Source organism: Pristiophorus japonicus, chromosome 2, assembly GCF_044704955.1.
Source record: "Pristiophorus japonicus isolate sPriJap1 chromosome 2, sPriJap1.hap1, whole genome shotgun sequence".
NCBI lineage: Eukaryota > Metazoa > Chordata > Chondrichthyes > Pristiophoridae > Pristiophorus > Pristiophorus japonicus.
In genome coordinates this window covers 257,641,627-257,661,372 of record NC_091978.1, presented here as the reverse complement: position 1 = coordinate 257,661,372, position 19,746 = coordinate 257,641,627, and positions in this window count along the sequence as shown.

The window sequence follows — 19,746 nt, the reverse complement described above, 5'->3', positions numbered from 1 at the left end:
ATTCTCTGCTTTTATACTCTATCCCCCTTGCTATAAAGGCCAAAATTCAATTTTCAATGTGATTACTTGCTGCATCTGCACACTAACATTTTGTGTTTCATGCACAAGGACCTCCAAGTCTCTCTGTCCTGCAGTACTTTGCAATTTTTCTCCATTTAAATTATAATTTGCTTTTCTATTTTTTCTGCCAAAGTGGATAACCTCACATTTCCCCACATTATACTCCATATGCCAAATTTTTGCCCACTCACTTAGCCTGTCTATATCCCTTTGCAGATTTTTTGTGTCCTCCTCACAATTTGCTTTCCCATCCATCTTTGTATCATCAGCAAACTTGGCTACATGGCACTCAGTCTCTTCATCCAAGGCATTAATATAGATTGTAAATAGTTGAGGACCCAGCACCAATCCCTGCGACACCCCACTAGTCACCGAAAAATTACCCATTTATCCCAACACTCTGGTTTCTGTTAGTTAGCCAATCCTATATCCATTCTAATATATTACCCTCAAACCTCTAAACTTTTATCTTGTGCAGTAACCTTTTATGTGGCACCTTATTGAATGCCTTCTGGAAATCCAAATACACCACATCCACTGGTTCCCCCTTATCCACTCTGTTCATTACATCCTCAAAGAACTCCAGCTAGTTTGTCAAATATGATTTCCCTTTCATAAAACCATGCCGACTCTGCTTGATTGAATTATGCTTTTCCAAATGTCCTGCTACTGCTTCCTTAATAATGGAATCCAGCATTTTCCCGACAACAGATATTAGGCTAATTGATCTATAGTTTCCTGCTTTTTGTCTGCCTCCTTTTTTAAATAGGGGCATTACATTGCCCTACTGTGCCCTATGACTACACCATTTCTTTTTGTTTCCCCCACTTGAATGGTCCCTTGTCTCATGGTGCTGTGGTCAGTTTGCGCATCCTCTCTGCAGTCACTGCTCTTGTCCACACAGGGAGTAAAAGCCTCGAACCTGTTGGACAAGAGCAAGGGCTGAGGCTCCTCCATCACTCCATCCTGAGTCACCATACCTTCCTTACTCATAGTCACACCCTCCTGTCCCTGGCCACAGACCAAATTTGAATTAATTCATCTAAGGGGTGTGACTGCCTCCTGGAACACAGCGTCCCGGTAACTCTCCCCCTCCCTGATGTGTCGTAGTGTCTGCAGCTCGGATTCCAGCTCATCAACACAGAGCTGAAGTTCCTCGAACTGCAGACACTTGCTGCAGATGTGGTCGCGATGGACCTCAATGGGGTCAACCAGCTCCCACATACAACAGCAGAAACACAAAGGTGCTTTCTGTCTTCACTCCTAATTGGCCTTGCTCCAATCTTAAGATTATGGCCCTTTGTTTTGGATTCCTCCACCAGAGGAAATAGTTTCTCTGTATCTAGAATATTGAATTCCTTAATCATTTTAAACTCCTCAATTAGATCACCCCTCAAGCATCTAAACTCAAGGGAATATAAGCCCTGGTATCATCTAGTGAATTTGCGCTGTACCCCTTCCAAGGCCAATATATCTTTCGAGGTTGGTTGTGCGAAACTGAATGAATGAATGGAGTTTACCAGATGAGGTCTGGCCAACTGTACAACTGAAGCATCACTTCCATTTATATTCCATGCCCTTGAGATAAAGACCAACATTCCATTCACCTTCTGGATTACATTTTGCACCCGAGCGCTAGCTTTCATTGATTTGTGTATTTGGACACCCACACCCCTTTTTTCCGCCACTGTTCCTAATCTCTCACTATTCAGAAAAAAATTCATTTTGTGTTTTTGGGATCCAAAGTGGAGGACTTCCCACATTGAGTTCCATCTTCCATAGTTTTGCCCCCTCATTTAATCTACAGCTATATGATTGCTTAATAGCCAACCTGGTGTTTAAGCTTCAGATAAACTTTACATGCTTACCAGTCTTGACTATTCTTTATTCAACAAGTAGTGATCAAAACCGTATACAAACCATCATGTAATTTGGTGGCATCAACGTGGAGATGGTGGAGTTCCCTATATTCTAAACATTAGTTGGCAACCTCCCACAAGGCCAGATTTTGAATCAACTGCTACTAAACCGAAAGATTTAGCTAAGGCTTACCACCGACCATCTGCTGATAATTCTACTTTTTAGATTTGACATTCTTTTTATCAGTATCTTTAATTCTCACTATGAGGATATGCTGGTAAACTAAAATGTATGGCCGAGCTGCATTCTTGTAGTTGCTAATAAGCTGCTTTGCTTTGCAACTGGAGATAATACCTCATTAGGCCTAGCACTGGTCAACACCATTACACCACTAATCATGTGAAAGCATTTATCAATTGGCATATCTGACCACAAATTGAACCACATCCAAGCAGTCTTTTATTTGATTCTTAAAAGGAATACTATGCATAAGGTTTAGCTGTATGACAGGTTAGGTGAAACTGTCTCAGGCAGGAAGTTTTTACCTCAGACTGGCATCTCCTCTGTCAATCAGAAGGTTCAGAGTTCACCTGACCTTACACCAAATAGATTTTTAGTGCACAGTAAAACCTAACATCCATGCAACTGAACATTGCCATTAACTCGGAGGGTTATTTAATGGAAGATGCGCTGTACAATGAACAAAAAGTGCAAGACGTGACAAGGAAGTCTATCCCCATTCTAAGGCTGCAATTTTACTTACCTTGGCAATGTCGGTTAGTGGGTCCCTACCTCACTGCTGACTCTATCCCACTGTGTGAAAAGACTTTCTGTTGATGGGGTTTGTTAAGCCTGCTCAGCGTGTCTACCGGGCCAATTATAGTAAGCGGTCTGGCAACGTCATTTGATGATACGTCATCAGCTGGTATCCTTAATGGGACCATGTCAAAATTTATCTTAATATTTGTGCTGTCACTGTTCTACAGCATTGAGGTGCTGCAAACACTGACAAGCACTGCACAGAGGTGCAGGGCTGCACCCAGATTCTTCCATGACTCTCTCCATATGCTTATGGAAGTAGTCACAGAACACAGGGAGGTCCTCTTCCCTTCCCATAGGTGGAAGAAACCTCTTCAGGGCATCAACACAGCCTGGGCATAAGCAGGGATGTTGTCAGGAGGACCTGGCTGCAGTGACACAAACCTTTCAATGATCTCAGTAGATCATAAAATGTTAATTCAAAGTCATACTCACCTTTATCCTGCTTTGCCTCTCTTCACATCCCCATCGCTATGACATCCCTACCCTACTCCTGCACATCCTTACACCAACTTACCTTGCACCTCCACCCATCCCTCTCTCTCTATCTACATTATCACATTCCCATCTCACTAGCCACCCCTCACATTCTACCTCATCCGAGTGCAATCATACCAACTAACAAAAAGCAAGGGTGGCCACTTGGGTGTTTTGTCCATTGTACATATAAAGTTTCTGTTAATGTGCTGTCAAACATTGAAACCTTTATTTTCAACACTTTGCATTGTTGGACAGATTTGTGTGTGTAAAGTCCTGACCCTGCAGTACAGACTTACACGAGGCACATGCTGAAGTCAAGGTCACTCTGGACCTGCACCTTTATTTCACAGCTCTCAAGTGCCACACTTGCCTGAGACCTGCCTTTATATACCTGTGTGGAACAGGTATGCAGTGTCTCCTGCAAGTGCACCCCTGGTGGTAAAGTATGCTTGTGGTTACAGATCATATCTAGTTACAGTCATGTATAGCATGGTAAGATACAGTTATATACAGTAGTGTGAGATACATGACATCGTGCGCCTTTGATGGGGCTTGCTAAGCCCACCCAGCACATCTCCCGAGCCAATTAGTTGCAGTGAATGGTGAGACATAACGATAGCTCCTGCAATGGTGGTGAGTATGAAAGGAATGGCTTGGACATTGTAGGGATGCTTTATGTTGTTGGTGTAGGGTGGTGCCAACCTGGTGCATCATGTGGCAGCCAGGGTGTACAGCATCAAGTGAAGTAAATCTGGCCATGGTGAGGCCATCCATGGAATCCCAGACAACAATATAGTCGGTTGCTGATGCCCTGTGCCCTGTGCAGCAACAGGTGATTGCAAAGAAAGTTGATATTATTGTTGGGTGTTGCTGGTGTGCCTGGTGCTGGTGGTGTTGGGGCTGATCATGATCTGAGGACCAAGGTGAGAAAATACAAATGGCACCCATGTTGATAGAATAGATGGCAGGTGAAGCACAGATTTCTGACAATGGTGAGAGAGTTCTTCCAAATAGCTGACACTGGATGGAGAGTGGAAAGTGGAAAGCCTGCAGAATCTGTGCTGGAAAAGGACTGAGAAACAGCTTGTGGCTGAGGAAAGTGATGATCATGGCAAGTGGGAGCCTTTACTGTATATTTGAAGCTGTGAAAGAATCAACTGGAGCACTGGCCACTGAACTGCCACGTCAGGTCCATAGCCATGGTCCCCGAGCAGCGTGTTTCCCGTGCTATGAAGTTAATGTGAAAGGTTAAGTTAAAAAAGCCTGTTAATGATCTGTCGACAAGGAGATTAATTGGGTTGTCCGCCGCCGACTATAGGGTCTGCTCAGGGCTGACAGATCTGACATTAGGAAAGGCACGCGGCGATGGGTTGACAGCGGGGTCCCAACCCACTGTAAAAAAAACACTTTCCCACCTGACTCACCACCGCTCGTGACCACTGACCCCCCACAACATTTCAGCCTAAGTCTCCTTATGAATAGATCTTTACCTTAGCTTACCAGTGGTAAGGGGTATGGTAGCTTAGTGGTTATGTTACTGGACTAGTAATCCAAAGGCTTGGAATAATGATCTGGAGACATAAGTTCAAATCTATGGAATTTAAATTTAGTTAATTAAATAAATCTTGAACAAAAAGCTAGTATCAGTAAAGGTAACCATGAAACTCCCAGATTGTCTGAAAAACCCATCTCATTCATTAATGTATTTTAGGGAAGGAAATCTGCCATCCTTATCTGGTCTGGCCTATATGTGACTCCAGACCCACAGCAATGTGGTTAACTCGTAACTGCCCTCTGAAATGGCCTAGCAAGCTACTCAGTTGTAACAAACCACTGCAAAGAATTATACAAATAATACACAGACTGCAGCAGTTCAAGAAGGCAGCTCACCACCACTTTCTCAGGAGCAATTAGGGATGGGGAATAAATGCTGGCCTAGCCAGAGACGCCCCCATCCCATGAACAAAAAAAAAGGTACATGTCTGTGATCAGCTCCAAGATGTATAATTCTCAAGCAGGCACAAAGTATAAGTGAAAGATAGTGAAATGTGTGTCAAACGTCTGGCCCAACCCAGGAATACCTCCTCGTAAGAAGGATACAGTGGAGCACAATTTCTGATTGTTATTTATGTTGAAGAATCATCTGAAATTCAAAGTTGAATACTAAAATTTCCATTGAAGTGCAGCAACTCAATCTGGTAATTCAATATTAGGTACAAGAAATCTGATTGCCTCCTTCAAAAGCCTGACTTGGTAAAGCTGTTCACCCAATAGCAAAGATGTGTGGGCTCCAAGTTCCAATCTATGAAAATGGAAAGCAGCGGACATTATGCATAGTCGCATTAAGGAAGCAAAGTCAGATCCAATTTCTAAGAATCAATATCCCTTTTGCCAGCAATGCCAAAGTTCATGAAAACCTCAGTGAATGACAAGTTTTTTCAAAAGTTTGATCACAGCAACATGTTATTTGGTCACGAGTTGGTTTCAAAATCTCAAAAACTCCCCTGCAGGGCTAACAAACGCCTCATGAGTCTTTGACTCACCCTATCCCAGAACCAGTGCACCACAGTCAGCAATGCGTACGCCTCAACACTCGATGATCAGCTCCGCTGGGCAGGTCACATAATTCGCATGCCAGACACGAGACTCCCAAAGCAAGTGCTCTACGCGTAGCTCCTTCACGGCAAACAAGCCAAAGGTGGGCAGTGGAAACATTTCAAGGACACCCTCAAAGCCTCCCTGATAAAGTGTGACATCCCCACTGACACCTGGGAGTCCCTGGCCAAAGACCGCCCTAAGTGGAGGAAGTGCATCCGGGAGGGCGCTGAGCACCTTGAGTCTCATCGACGCGAGTGTGCAAAAATCAAGCGCAGGCAGTGGAAAGAGCGTGCGGCAAACCAATCCCACCCACCCCTTCCCTCAATGACTATCTGTCCCACCTGTGACAGAGTCTGTGGCTCTCGTATTGGACTGTTCAACCACCAAAGAACTCACTTCAGGAGTGGAAGTAAATCTTCCTCGATTCCGAGGGACTGCCTATGATGATGGTGGGTTTCAAAATAATATGGTCGATTTATGATTGTTTCAGTCTCATGGTCCTTAAAATCACTAATTCTCTCAGTGCTCAGTGTGAAATTAAATCTTTTGATTGGGCAATCTGGTTTTATTGAGAAAATGGCCTCTTGTGGCATATTGATAAGGTGTTGGTTGGACTTACAGCTTCTTCTCAGCACACAAAGATAGAAGTTATAATAAATGGATGTAATTCTTTATTACTTATGCACAATCCCTCAGAAAAGCATAATTCACCCCATTCCGTATCTTGTCCCAGTCATCAACCTCGTGAATATCATCTCATGTTGTTTTTGCAGCTTTATCACTATTCTCTGCAGTGTCATTACCTCTTCATCTAATAGGCATGTGGAACCCAAATTAAAGCAGAAAGATTGGACAGAAATGAAGAGTGGAATAGTGTTGTCTTCATGCCTGGAAAATTAGGGGAATAATTATGTTGAGATATTGACCATGATGTTACTTTAAAAGATTAAAATCTCTCTTCACTTCCAAACTTTTAGATTTGACTTGATATTCACACTCAGTGTACATGTGGACAACGTGCAAAAGCTGGTAGAAGAGCAAAAATCCTCAGGAAAGATTAATTACTATGGGCCCAAATTTACTCCGTTTTTTTTTGGAGCAACTTGATTTTTCTGAAGTATCATTTTAGTTGTAATTCTGGCCATTTAGTTTGCGCCAGTTTAAGTGCGTTGGTTAGGTTATTTTTTAGTTTCCTTTTTTTTTCAAAAGAGGACGTTATCAGTCACTTACGCCTGTTTTAACCATTTAAGCAAGTTTAGCCAGCGAAAAGTTACTCCAAACTAACTTAGGCCAGCGTAAGTGGACACTCTTGTACATTCAGAAAAACCTTGCAGTGACTTCAAAATTTAGCGCAGGCAGCCAGAGATGGAAGGGGTGGGGGGGGGGGGGCGAAGGGGACCTTGCAAAGCACTAAACACCTTCACAACAACATTAAAGAAGCTTAAATACATTTAACGCACCAAGCATTAAACAAAGCAGTACATTTGCACCAAGAACTAAAAAATAATAAGCAATTAATTAACAAATAAAAAATAGAAGGAACCCTGCACCTAAAGTATCAAGACTAAAGTAATAAGCAATCAATCAATCAATAAAAACAAATAAAAAAATAGAAGGAACCCTGTTCCTAAAGCACCAAGACTAAAGTAATAAGCAATCAATCAATCAGTAAATAACAAATAAAAAATAGAAGTCCTACCTTAGGGAATGCAACGGGCCACTGATGAGGGAGCCCATTCGGCCAGGGCTAGGGACGGCGTACTTCGGGCCCTTCCCACAGAGCCTGCAGCGCGCACTCACATATTCGGCCTGCCAGGAGCGACTGCACATGCGCGCAGACTCCCACTCCACTGGGCCACGCTGCACCATCACCGAGGAGAGGCTAGGGAGTGGCCAGAAACGGGAGGAAGATTCTCGGCGCACGTGGAGATGGACAAAAGCGATGCACCTCGGGTGAAGGTGCCAGAAAAAAGGGTTGGGGAAATTTAAGTCCGTTGTTACGGCTAATAATTTTAGTGTTCCACAAAGACTACATCAGCTTAGTGACAGAATATTGGGGGTGAATCTCCCCAGATGATTCTACTGAACACTTTGGCGAAAGAGCTGCGGAAATCCTGGAAAAAATCCCTGTGGAAATTCACTCCCCGCTGTAGCAGCCTGCAGAGAATCCAAACTCAGTACAGTCCAAAGTAAATTATGCTGGTGAGCTGGATGAGAGTGGCATATTCTGTGGCAGAATTCAACCTACAATATTAGAATGATATGAGAAAGGTGTAAATCTTCTGCAAGATAACAAATAGTGCTGCTTAACAGGAGTTGGCTGAAGATAAAAAAAAACAGCCAGAATTTTCCCATTGCCTAGCGTACGGGTTTAGGGGAGGGCCGGCAGTTATAAGCGCTGGACTTGACAGCGCGTCGGAAACCCGTCGTCATCACACGACTTCCACCTTTAGCTGGGATGTGTTTCAAGACACATCACTGACCCACTCGGGAGACTTGTTGAGAGAGCCTTAGCAGCGTGTTTAACGTGAGGTTTCAACTTTAATTAGTTGTGCACGGGATTCACGCACCTCGGGAACCTTGCCTGTGAAGGGGAGGTGGGAGCTCAGTGGCATTATGCGAGTCCATTAAGTGACAGCTGGAAAAAGCACATAAATACTCACACATTACACCTGCTTCCTTGACTAATGGAAAGGCTCTTGCTGACACCATTTTGTGCAGAGATTTTGCTTTCAGGAGTTTGTAGGTGATTTCTCCAACCTTGGAAGCCACTCTCACTATATTGCTATTCGCTCTCAGTACATTGGAGGATTGTGCCTATGATCTCCACTTTACCTGGTATCTGTTACATCATCATGGATGCTGTTTCACCTTGGGCCTCAGATTTGGATTAAGATGAGCCCCAGCACCAACAACACCAGCCACACCAGCAGCAGCAGCAACAACACCAGCAGCCTTCTCCTCACCGACCTGATGCTCCACGGGAGAGAGAGGATGAGCACATGGGTGCACCTCGCCAGAGGCAATACCCCCAACATAGGGTATACAGGCAGAGGATGAGCTTCCTGGACATGATGAGCAGCAGTGCTTCAGGAGGCTCAGGCTATCGTGCCAGGTCACCACAAACATTTGTAGCTTGCTGGGAGAAGACCGGCTGCCCAGAAGACCTGGTGGACAATCCTTATCAGTGGCTGTCAAAGTCACCACCGTCCTCAACTTCTTTGCCTCAGGCTACTTCCAGGGATCTGCAACAGACATTTGGATCTTGCAGTTGGCTGCCCACAAATGCATCACACAGGTGGCCGATGACACGTTTCACAAGGCAGACACTTTTGTAAACTTTGCCACTGATGAAGTCAGTCAGACTGAGCAGGCGCTCGGCTTTGCGACTCTGGCTGGCTTCCCACAGGTGCAGGGCGTCATCGAGTGCAAACATGTGCCAATCAAGGCAGCCCCAGATGACCCAGGAGTGTTTGTGAACCGGAAGGGCTTCCACTCCCTCAATGTGCAGCTCGTCTGCAAGCATAAAAAGATTATATGTATGTGTGTGCCAGATTCCCAGGGAGCTGTCATGACTCTTTCATCTGGTGCCAGTCCACTCTCCCTGAGCTCTTCGCACCTCCAAACAGACTTATCGGCTGGCTGCTTGGAGACAAGGGCAATCCACTGAAGACATGGTTGATGACACCCTTGAGGACGCCAAGCATCGAGGACAGAGGAGCACTATAATGAAAGCCACATGTATACCACATGTGTCATAGAGCAAGCAATCGGCATGCTGAAGATGTGCTTCTGATGTCTTGACAGATCTGGAGGAGCATTCAATACGTAACAGCCAGGGTCTCCAAAATCATCGTTGTTTGCTGCACGCTACACAATATAGTGCAGCTGTGAAGATTTAGAGCTGCAGGAGGAGCAACCCGCAGAGCACACAGTCTATTCGAAGGAGGAGGAACAGGTGGTACACGAGGAGGAGGAGGAACCTGAGGTGGAGTTGGCATCAGCAGTGGTGCACATTGTTGCCCAGGAGGCCCGGGATGGGCTCATAATGGACAGATTTACTTAAGTTGCACTAATGCACCCATATGGGTCCCAGATGATGTACCAGCTCACCCCGCCCCCCCACCCCCCCCCCCAATCTGCCCACCACCAACACCACAAATCAGTCCTAAAATGACCAAACCATTCTTGTCAACCAAACACCCATTGCTCAAGGTTAAGTAATGTCTCACCATTCACTCGAAGTAACAAAGCCACTTCCCAGGTAACAAGCAAAAATGGACAAGATGAGAAAGTAGTGCAAATAAATATATTTATGTGTATCATAAATAGAACTGAAACTTAACACTAACATTTTGTCAAACCTCCATGTGCATCTACGATTGTGTCCTTTTTCTTTTCTGAATGCTTCTACGAGCTGTGACTTCAGCAGAACTAAAGGCTGCCTACTCACTTCCCTGCTGCGACTGCTTCAACACTTTTGGCGGATGTCATCTGGGTTTTGGAGCCTGTGAAGGCCCCGCCAAAGACTGCTCCTCCTGCGACTATGCAGGGGCAGACTCAGCCATCGGGATCCGAGGCAGGATATGGGGCTCTGACTGAGGGGGGAGGCAATGGGGGAGAAGTATACCGCAGTTGCCTTTGCTGCATTTATGCCACCCTTAAACATAAAAGCAACAGAGAGCGAAGGTGACTAGATGGTGCACTACATTAGAATATTTTCCTCTTATCTCTCAAATTTGGGCTGTAAACCATCCTAGACAATGAATTTAAAAACATTGTTTTTTGTTTTGTATGTGGTCTTTAAACTATATGTAATAGAGCTTTTATTTGTTTGAGGGGAATCTGAGCAACTATAAACTAGATTAATTTAAATATTTGCTTGAGAACCACCAAAATAACTTGAATTTAGACCAAGTTATTGTTTATAATTATGGTTATAATAAAATAAACAAAGAGCAGCAATAAAAACAGTATTTCAAAAGTCCAGGAGTAACAGCCAAACAAACTTTAGTGGCATACTATCAAATATTTTCAAAAATAAATTTCAAGTTTAGGCAGTCTAAAAGCCAATTTACTTCAGCAAATAGCGACTGTACTTTGTTTTGCTCTTCTTCAGTCCTGAGGTCAACCGTGTTTACACAACAACAGCTAAGAAATAAAGTTGTACAGTTGTCTATCAGACAGAGCAGTACAGCAATGCCACATTGCAATACTTGCTTCCATAAGATATAATAAGCACATGGCGAGGGGAAGGGGGTCAAAGAATTCCTCTGATCAGAGTGATTCCATTTGTGGAGAAGTGCATAACTAAAGGCCATCAATATAAGATAGTCACCAAGAAATCAAATAGAGAATTCAGAAGAAACTTCTTTACCCAGAGAGTGGCGAGCAACGTTCCCTCTAAGCTGCAAGGTCGGGTGGCCGCACAGCTCTCTGTCGGTCCCGCACAGCCCGGGACCGGCTTTTTCAATGTTAAAGTTCACAAAACTGTGAAAGGGCTGTGCACACCCAAAATAAAAATTAGGGGAGCATTAGTGGTGAGAATGTGCAACTCACTACCATAGGGAATGGTTGAGGCAAATAGTATAGTTACATTTAAGAGGAAGCTAGACAAGCATATGTGGGGGAACAGAATAGAGGGTTATGCTGATGGAATGAGATGAGGAAGGACGGGAGCAGGCTCAAGTGGAGCATAAATGCTGGCATGGTCTGGTTGGGCTGAATGGCCTGTTTCTGTGCTCTGCATTCTATGTAATTCTATAATCACTACAGGGCAAAATTTCCCAATTTTTTCACCCTGTTAGTGCCTCCAGGGGGTGCTAACAGGGTGCAAGACAGTTTTTGCCCAGGGGAGGGGAGCGTTACTGCCTCCCAGGAAATTATCCCGTAGGTTTGGGAGGCGCTGCCTCGGGCCGCCGTTCAACCGGCGATGATATAATCGCCTCCCCACAGGGAAAATTGCCCTGCATGAGGCTGGCGTGAGTGGATGTCAACGGCAGTCTCGTGGGTCGTGAAGCTGGTGGACATCTGCTCTCGGGACACTGTTTAATGAGGAGTATTGTAGCGCCCCGGGCCGTCAACTTTTTTTGTCGTCCGGCTCGCGGGTCAGCCCGACGATGCCGGTCCTACCATGGTCCGGGCTGCCCGGCACTTCTTCTTGGATGTCGGGCTGCTGACCCAATCTCACGCTGCTCTGGTCATCCAGTGGTGGCCACCAAAGGACTGTACAGAGTGCGCAGTAGCCCTCCCCTTTATTGGAAGGGGAGGGGCATTGTAGTGCATGAGCGCTATGTGGAGCATCCGTGTAGCACTGGACTCAGTGCCCCGCTACCATCTCCAAAGAAAGCGGAGTGCCGGAGACAGTGCTCCGTTTCCTTTGAGGGGCGCACGACCCAATTCCGCGTTGAGGACGGGACTTTCGGGCCGGGCGATAAAAGTCCCATCCCCTGGAAGATTACCGCCTCTGATTGGGACATAGGGCAATTTTGCCCTCTATATGTTCTGACATTGTAAATTCTTTCAAACAAAATATGCTTATAATGCCACTATAATGGCCAGAGTAAAGTCTCTGACAAGTTGAAAGGGCTTAAAACAAATATATCCTCAGATTAAGATGGTATTTATCCCAAAGTGTTGAGAGAGACTAGCAAAGAGGCTTGCAAGGCATTGACAAGTATTACGAGTGAGTTAATGGACACTGAGAAAGTACCAGTAGATTGGAAACAGACTAATGTGCCCTAATTCAAAAAAGGTGATAAATCAGACACGGATCTGTAAAATAATTGAATCAATTGTATGGAGTAAATTTGAGGATAATCAGTATGACAACATGGCTTTAGCCGGGGAAGATCCTGCCTGACCAATCTCTTTGATTTATTTGATGAACTCATGTTGATTGTGGTAAACCGTATGACATTATGTACTTAGACCTCCTAAAGGCATTTGATAAATTCCATATTAAAGATCACAAATTAAGCTCAAAATTGAGGGGATTCTGGGCAAACCGGGATTTTGGGCAAAACTTAATTATAAATAAGAAACTGGCTGAATGGTAGAAACAATGGGCAATGGACACTCATTAGAGGTGAAATGTCAGGATGGGAGGAAAGTACTGAGCGGGATGCCTGAGGGCTCAGTGTTGGGACCACTACTGTTTCTAATTTACATCAATGATTTGGATTCTGAAACTCAATGCAAAGTGGTTAAATTTGTAGATAATCTCAAACTCAGTGTGCCAGTGGAATTGGAGGAGGCAGCCCAGAAATTACAGAGTGAGCTAAACAAAAATGTGTGAGTGGGCAGTACAAAGACAGATGAAATTGTGTTGCACATATGAAGGCAAAATGGGAAACTTAACATACTTCACGAATGGTGTGGAAATAGCTAAGGATGAAGTTGAAGGCACCTGGAAGTCTTTGTTGACTCAGTGTATATGTTCAACCAATATAGAGCAGCAATCATCAAAGCCAATAGGACATTGAACTATGTATCAAAACAGTAGAATCATCATCATAGGCAGTCCCTCGAGTTGAGGATGACTTGCTTCCACGCCAAAAAGTTCACAGGTGTTTCAATGAAGGACCTAATATTCCAGGTTCCGAACTAAATCTTGAGGGTGGAAGATGTCTGTGCGTGGATTTTTTTAACGTGTGGTGACCGTTGCACACCAGCTTCCACATGGGGTTGACAGAGCTAGGTCTTGGTCCAGTGGCAAGGATTAACCAAGACGACTGGAGACCAGGTCTGCTGCATGGACCTAGTGCGCACACATATCGTAGTGTGGGTGTGCTCGTGCTGCCCCTGGGCCCTCGCCTCTTCTGGGCCCTGAACTCACGCCTCTCCTGGACCCCGATCACATCCCTATACAAACCCTCGCCGCTCCGTCACCCCGACTTTGCCTCTCCTGCAGTACCTGGCCTTGCTCCAATCACTGACCTGGATCTTGGTGACGTCCAATCCAGTCGAACACAAAACAGTAGAATACAAGTCAGAGAAAGTTGTGCTCAAATTTTACAGTGCTTTGATCAGACTGCACCATAAGAACATAAGAACATAAGAACATAAGAATTAGGAACAGGAGTAGGCCATCTAGCCCCTCGAGCCTGCTCCGCCATTCAATAAGATCATGGCTGATCTGGCCGTGGACTCAGCTCCACTTATCCGCCCGCTCCTCATAACCCTTAATTCCCTTATTGGTTAAAAATCTATCTATCTATTGAATACATTCAATGAGCTAGCCTCAACTGCTTCCTTGGGCAGAGAATTCCACAGATTCAAACCCTCTGGGAGAAGAAATTCCTTCTCAACTCGGTTTTAAATTGGCTCCCTCGTATTTTGAGGCTGTGCCCCCTAGTTCTAGTCTCCCCGACCAGTGGAAACAACCTCTCTGCCTCTATCTTGTCTATCCCTTTCATTTTTTAAAAATGTTTCTATAAGATCACCCCTCATCCTTCTGAACTCCAATGAGTAAAGACCCAGTCTACTCAATCTATCATCATAAGGTAACCCCCTCATCTCCGGAATCAGCCTAGTGAATCGTCTCTGTACCCACTCCAAGGCTAGTATATCCTTCCTTAAGTAAGGTGACCAAAACTGCACGCAGTACTCCAGGTGCGGCCTCACCAATACTCTGTACAGTTGCAGCAGGACCTCCGTGCTTTTGTACTCCATCCCTCTCGCAATGAAGGCCAACATTCCATTTACCTTCCTGATTAACTGCTGCACCTGCAAACTGATGGAGTGAGAACCTCGCCCAGTGAGTGTGTGAGAACATCACCCAGTGAGTGAGAAGCGTACCCACTGAGCGACATCTTCACCCGATAAGCCAGTGAGAACCTCATGAAGTGAGTGAGATCCTCTTCAAGTGAGAGAATGAGAAACTCACCCAGTGGGTGAGATAGAACCTCATCCAGTGAAAACCTCATCCAGTCAGTGAATGAGAACCTTGCCCAGTGAATGAAAACCTTGCCCAGTGAGTGAGTGAGAACCTCACCCAGTGAGTGAGAACCTCATCCAGTGAGTGAGTGAGAACTTCATGCTATGAGTGAGAATCTCACCCAGTGTGTGAGTGAGAACCTCACACATTGAGTGAGAAACTCGCCCAAAGTGTGAGTGAGAAACTCGCCAACTGAGTGTCAGAATCTTAACCAGTGAGTAAGTGAGAACCTGCCCTGTGAGTGGGTGAGAAAGTCACCCAGTGTGTGAGTGAGAACCTCGCCCAGTGAGTGAGAACCTCACCCAGGGAGTGTGAACTTTACCCAGTGAGTGAGTGAGAGCCTCACCCAGTGAGTGAGTGACAACCTCGCCCCGTGAGTGAGTGAGAACCTCGCCCCGTGAGTGAGTGAGAACCATGCCCAGTGAATGAGTGAGAACCTCACCCAGTGAAAGAGAACCTATACCAGTGAGTGAGTAACCTCATGCAGTGAGTGAGAATCTCACCAGTGAGTGAGTGAGAACAGCACCCAGTGAATGAGTGACAACCTTGCCCAGTGAGTGAGATCATCATCCAGTGAGTGAGTAACCTCGCCCAGTGAGTGAGACCCTCGCCCAGTGAGTGAGTGAGAACCTCACCCAGTAGTGAGCGAGAACCTCGCACATTGAGTGAGAAACTCGCCCAATGGATGAGTGAGAAACTCGCCCACTGAGTGTGAGAAACTTAACTTGTGAGTAATTGAGAACCTCGACCAGTGAGTGAGAAGCTCACCCAGGGAGTGAGAACTTTGCCGAGTGAGTGAGCACCTCATGCTGTGAGTGAGAACCTCGCCCAGTGAGTGAGTGAGAACCTCACACATTGAGTGAGAAACTCACCCAATGTGTGAGTGAGAAACTCACCCACTGAGTGTGAGAAACTTAACCAGTGAGTAAGTGCGACCTTGCCCAGTGAGTAAGTGAGAAACTCACCCAGTGTGTGAGTGAGAACCTCACCCAGTGAGTGAGAACCTCGCCCAGGGAGTGAGAACTTTGCCCAGTGAGTGAGAACCTCGCCCAGGGAGTGAGAACTTTGCCCAGTGAGTGAGTGCCTCACCCAGAGAGTGAGTGAGAACCTCGCCCAGTGAGTGAGTGAGAACCTCACCCAGTGAGTGGGTGAGAAACTGGAACATTCAGTGTGAGAAACTCAACCAGTGACCAAGACCCTGACCCAATCAGTGAGTGAGAACCTTGCCCAGTGTGTGAGTGACAACCTCACCTAGTGAATGAGTGAGAACATCACCCAGTGTGTGAGAACCTTGCCCACTGAGCGAGAACCTCAGCTGGTGAGTCAGTGAGAACTTCACCAAATGTATGACTGAGAACATTGACCAGTATGTTAGTGGGATCCTCGCCCAGTGAGTGAAAATATCACCCAGTGAGTGTGAGAACCTTGCCCAGTGAGTGAGAAGCTCGCCGTGATGGAGAGAGAAAGTCACCCAGTGAGTTAGTGAGTACCTCACCCAGCGAGTGAGAAACAGACTCATACAGTGAATGAGTGAGAACCTCATCCAGTGAGTGACAACCTCTTCCAATGAGAGAGTGAGAACCTCACTCAGTAAGTAAAATAGATCCTCATCCAGTGAGTGAAATCCTCATCCACTGAGTGAGTGAGAACCTTGCCCAGTGAGTGAGAATCTCACCTAGAGAGTGAGAACCTCATCCAGTGAGTGAGTGAAAACCTCACCCAGTGAGTGAGAGCCTCACCCAGTGAGTGAGAACCTCGCTCAATGAGTGACTGAGAAGCGTGCCCAGTGAGTGAGAACCTAACCCAGTGAGTGAGCATGAACCACACCCAGTAAGTGAGAACCTCATCCAATGAGAGTGGGAACCTCACCCAGTGAGTGAGAACCGCGCACAGTGAGTGAGTGAGAACCTCACCCAGCGAGAGAGAACCTCACCCATTGAGTGAGTGAGAACCTCACCCAGTGAATGAGAACCTGACAAGTGAGTGAGTGAGAAAAGCACCCAGAGTGAGAACCACACCCGGGGAGCAAGAACCTCACCCAATGAGCGAGTGAGAACCTTGCCCAGTGAGTGAGTGAGAACATCACCCAGTGTGAGAACCTCGCCCACTGAGCGACAACCTCACCCGGTAAGTCAGTGAGAACCTCACCAAATGTGTGAATGAGAACGTTGCCCAGTAAGTGAGTGAGAAACTTACCCAGTGAGTGAGTGAGAACCTCATGCTGTGAGTGAGAACCTCGCCCAGTGAGTGAGAACCTCACCCAGTGAGAACATCACCCAGTGAATGAGTGACAACCTCGCTCAATGAGTGAGAAACTCACCCAGTGAATGAGTGAGAACCTCATGCTGTGTGTGAGAACCTCACCCAGTGAGTGAGTGAGAAAATCACACATAGTGAGAAACTCGCCCAATGTGTGAGTGAGAACCTCGTCCACTGAGTGAGTGAGAACCTTGCCAGTGTGAAAATCTCACCTAGAGAGTGAGAACCTCACCCAGTGAGTGAGTGAAAACCTCACCCAGAGAGTGAGAACCTCACCTAATGAGTGAGAACCTCGCTCAGTGAGTGAGTGAGAAGCTTTCACAGTGAGTGAGAACCTAATGCAGTGAGTGAGCATGAACCACATCCAGTAAGTGAGAACCTCACCCAGTGAGTGAGTGGGAACCTTGCCCAGTGAGTGAGAACCTCGCACAGTGAGTGAGAAACTCGCCCTATGAGTGAGTGAGAAACTCGCCCACTGAGTGTGAGAAACTTAACCAGTGAGTGAGTGAATACTTTGCCCAGTGATTGAGTGAGAAACTTACCCAGTGCATGAATTAGAACCTCGCCCAGTGAGTGAGAACCTCACCCAGGGAGTGAGAACTTCACCTAGTAAGTGGGTGAGAAGCTCGCCCAGTGAGTGTATGAGAACTTTGCGCACTGAGTGACTGCGGATCTTGCACAGAAAGTGAATGTGAACTATTACCACCGAGTGAGTGAGAACCTCGCGAGTGAGTGAGTGAGAACCGCACCCAATGAGTGAGAACCTTGCCCAGTGAGTGTAAGAACCTCAACCAGTGTGAGAACAATGCACAGTGATTGAGTGACGACCACACCCAGTGAGTGAGAACCTCATCCAGTGAGTGAGTGAGAACCTCACCCAGTGAATGAGAACCTGACAAGTGAGTGAGTGAGAAAAGCACCCAGAGTGAGAACCTCACCCAATGAGAGAGTGAGAACCTCGCCCAGTGAGTGAGTGAGAAACGTGATCATTCAAAATGAGAAACTCAACCAGTGAGTAAGTGAGAACGTTGCCCAGTGAATGATTGAGAAACTCATCCAGTGTGTGAGTGAGAACCTCGCCCAGTGTGTGAGAACCTCACCCAGCGAGTGAGAACTTCCCCCAGTGTGTGAATGAGAGCATTGCCCACTGTGTGAGTGAGAACATCGCTCAGTGAATGAGAACATGACAAGTGAGTGAGTGAGAAAGCACTCAGAGTGAAAACCTCACCCAGTGAGCAAGAACCTCACCCAATCAGCGAGTGAGAACCTCGCCCAGTGCGTGAGTGACAACCTCGCTTAGTGAGTGAGTGAGAACATCATCCAGTGTGTGACAACCTCGCCCACTGAGCGAGAACCTCACATGGTGAGTCAGTTAAAATCTCACCAAATGTATGAATGAGAACATTGCCCAATAAGTGAGTGAGTACCTCGCCCAGTGAGTGAGAAACAAACTCATCCAGTGAGTGAGTGAGAACCTCATCCAGTGAGTGAGAACCTCTTCCAGTAAGAGAGTGAGAACCTCACCCATTCAGTGAGATAGATCCTCATCCCGTGAGTGAAAAACTTATCCACTGAGTGAGTGAGAATCTCGCCTAGAGAGTGAGAACCTCGCCCAGTGAATGAGTGAGAAGCTTGCTCATTGAATGAGAACCTCACCCAGGGCGTGAGAACTTTGCCCTGTGAGTGAGTGAGAAGGTCGGTGAGTGAGTGTATGAGAACATTGCCCACTGTGTGAGTGCGGACCTCGCCCAGAGTGAGAATGAGAACTTTTCCCACTGAGTGAGTGAGAACCTTGCCAAGTGAGTGTGAAAACCTCACCCAACGAGTGAGAAAAATGCACAGTGATCGAGTGAGAATCTCACCCAATGAGTGAGAACCTCACCCAGTGAGTGAGTGAGAAACTCACCCAGTGTGTGATTGAGAATCTCACCCAGTGAATGAGAACCTCACCCAGGGAGTGAGGACATCGCCCAGTGAGTGAGTGATAAGCTCGCCCAGTGAGTGTATGAGAACTTTGCCCACTGAGTGAGTGCAGACTTCGCCCAGAAAGTGAATGAGAACTTTTCCCACTGAGTGAGTGAGAACCTCGCCCAGTGAGTGAGTGAGAACCTCACCCAGTGAGTGAGAACCTTGCCCAGTGAGTGCGAAACTTGCCCAGTGAGTGTAAAAACCTCCACCAGTGTGAGAACAATGCACAGTGATCAAGTAAGAACATCAGCCAGTGAGTGAGTGAGAACCTCACACAGTGAATGAGAACCTGACAAGTGAGTGAGTGAGAAAAGCACCCAGAGTGAGAACCTCACCCAGGGAGCAAGAACCTCACCCAATGAACGAGTTAGAATCTCACCCAGGGCTTGAGTGAGAACCTCGCCCAGTGAGTGAGAACCTCGCCCTGTGAGTGATTGAGAACCTCGCCCAGTGAGTGAGTGAGAACATCACCCAGTGTGTGGGAACCTCACCCACTGAGCGACAACCTCACCCGGTAAGTCAGTGAGAACCTCATCAAATGTGTGAATGAGAACATTGCCCACTAAGTGAGTGAGACCCTTGCCCAGTGAGTGAGTGAGAACCTCACCCAGTGAGTGAGAAAGAAAGTCATCCACTGAGTGAGTGAGCACCTCATCCAGTGTGTGAGATCCTCTTCAAGTGAGAGAGTGAGAACTTCACCCAGTGAGTGAGATAGAAACTGAAGCAGTGAGTGAAAACCTCATCCAGTGAGTGAGTGAGAACCT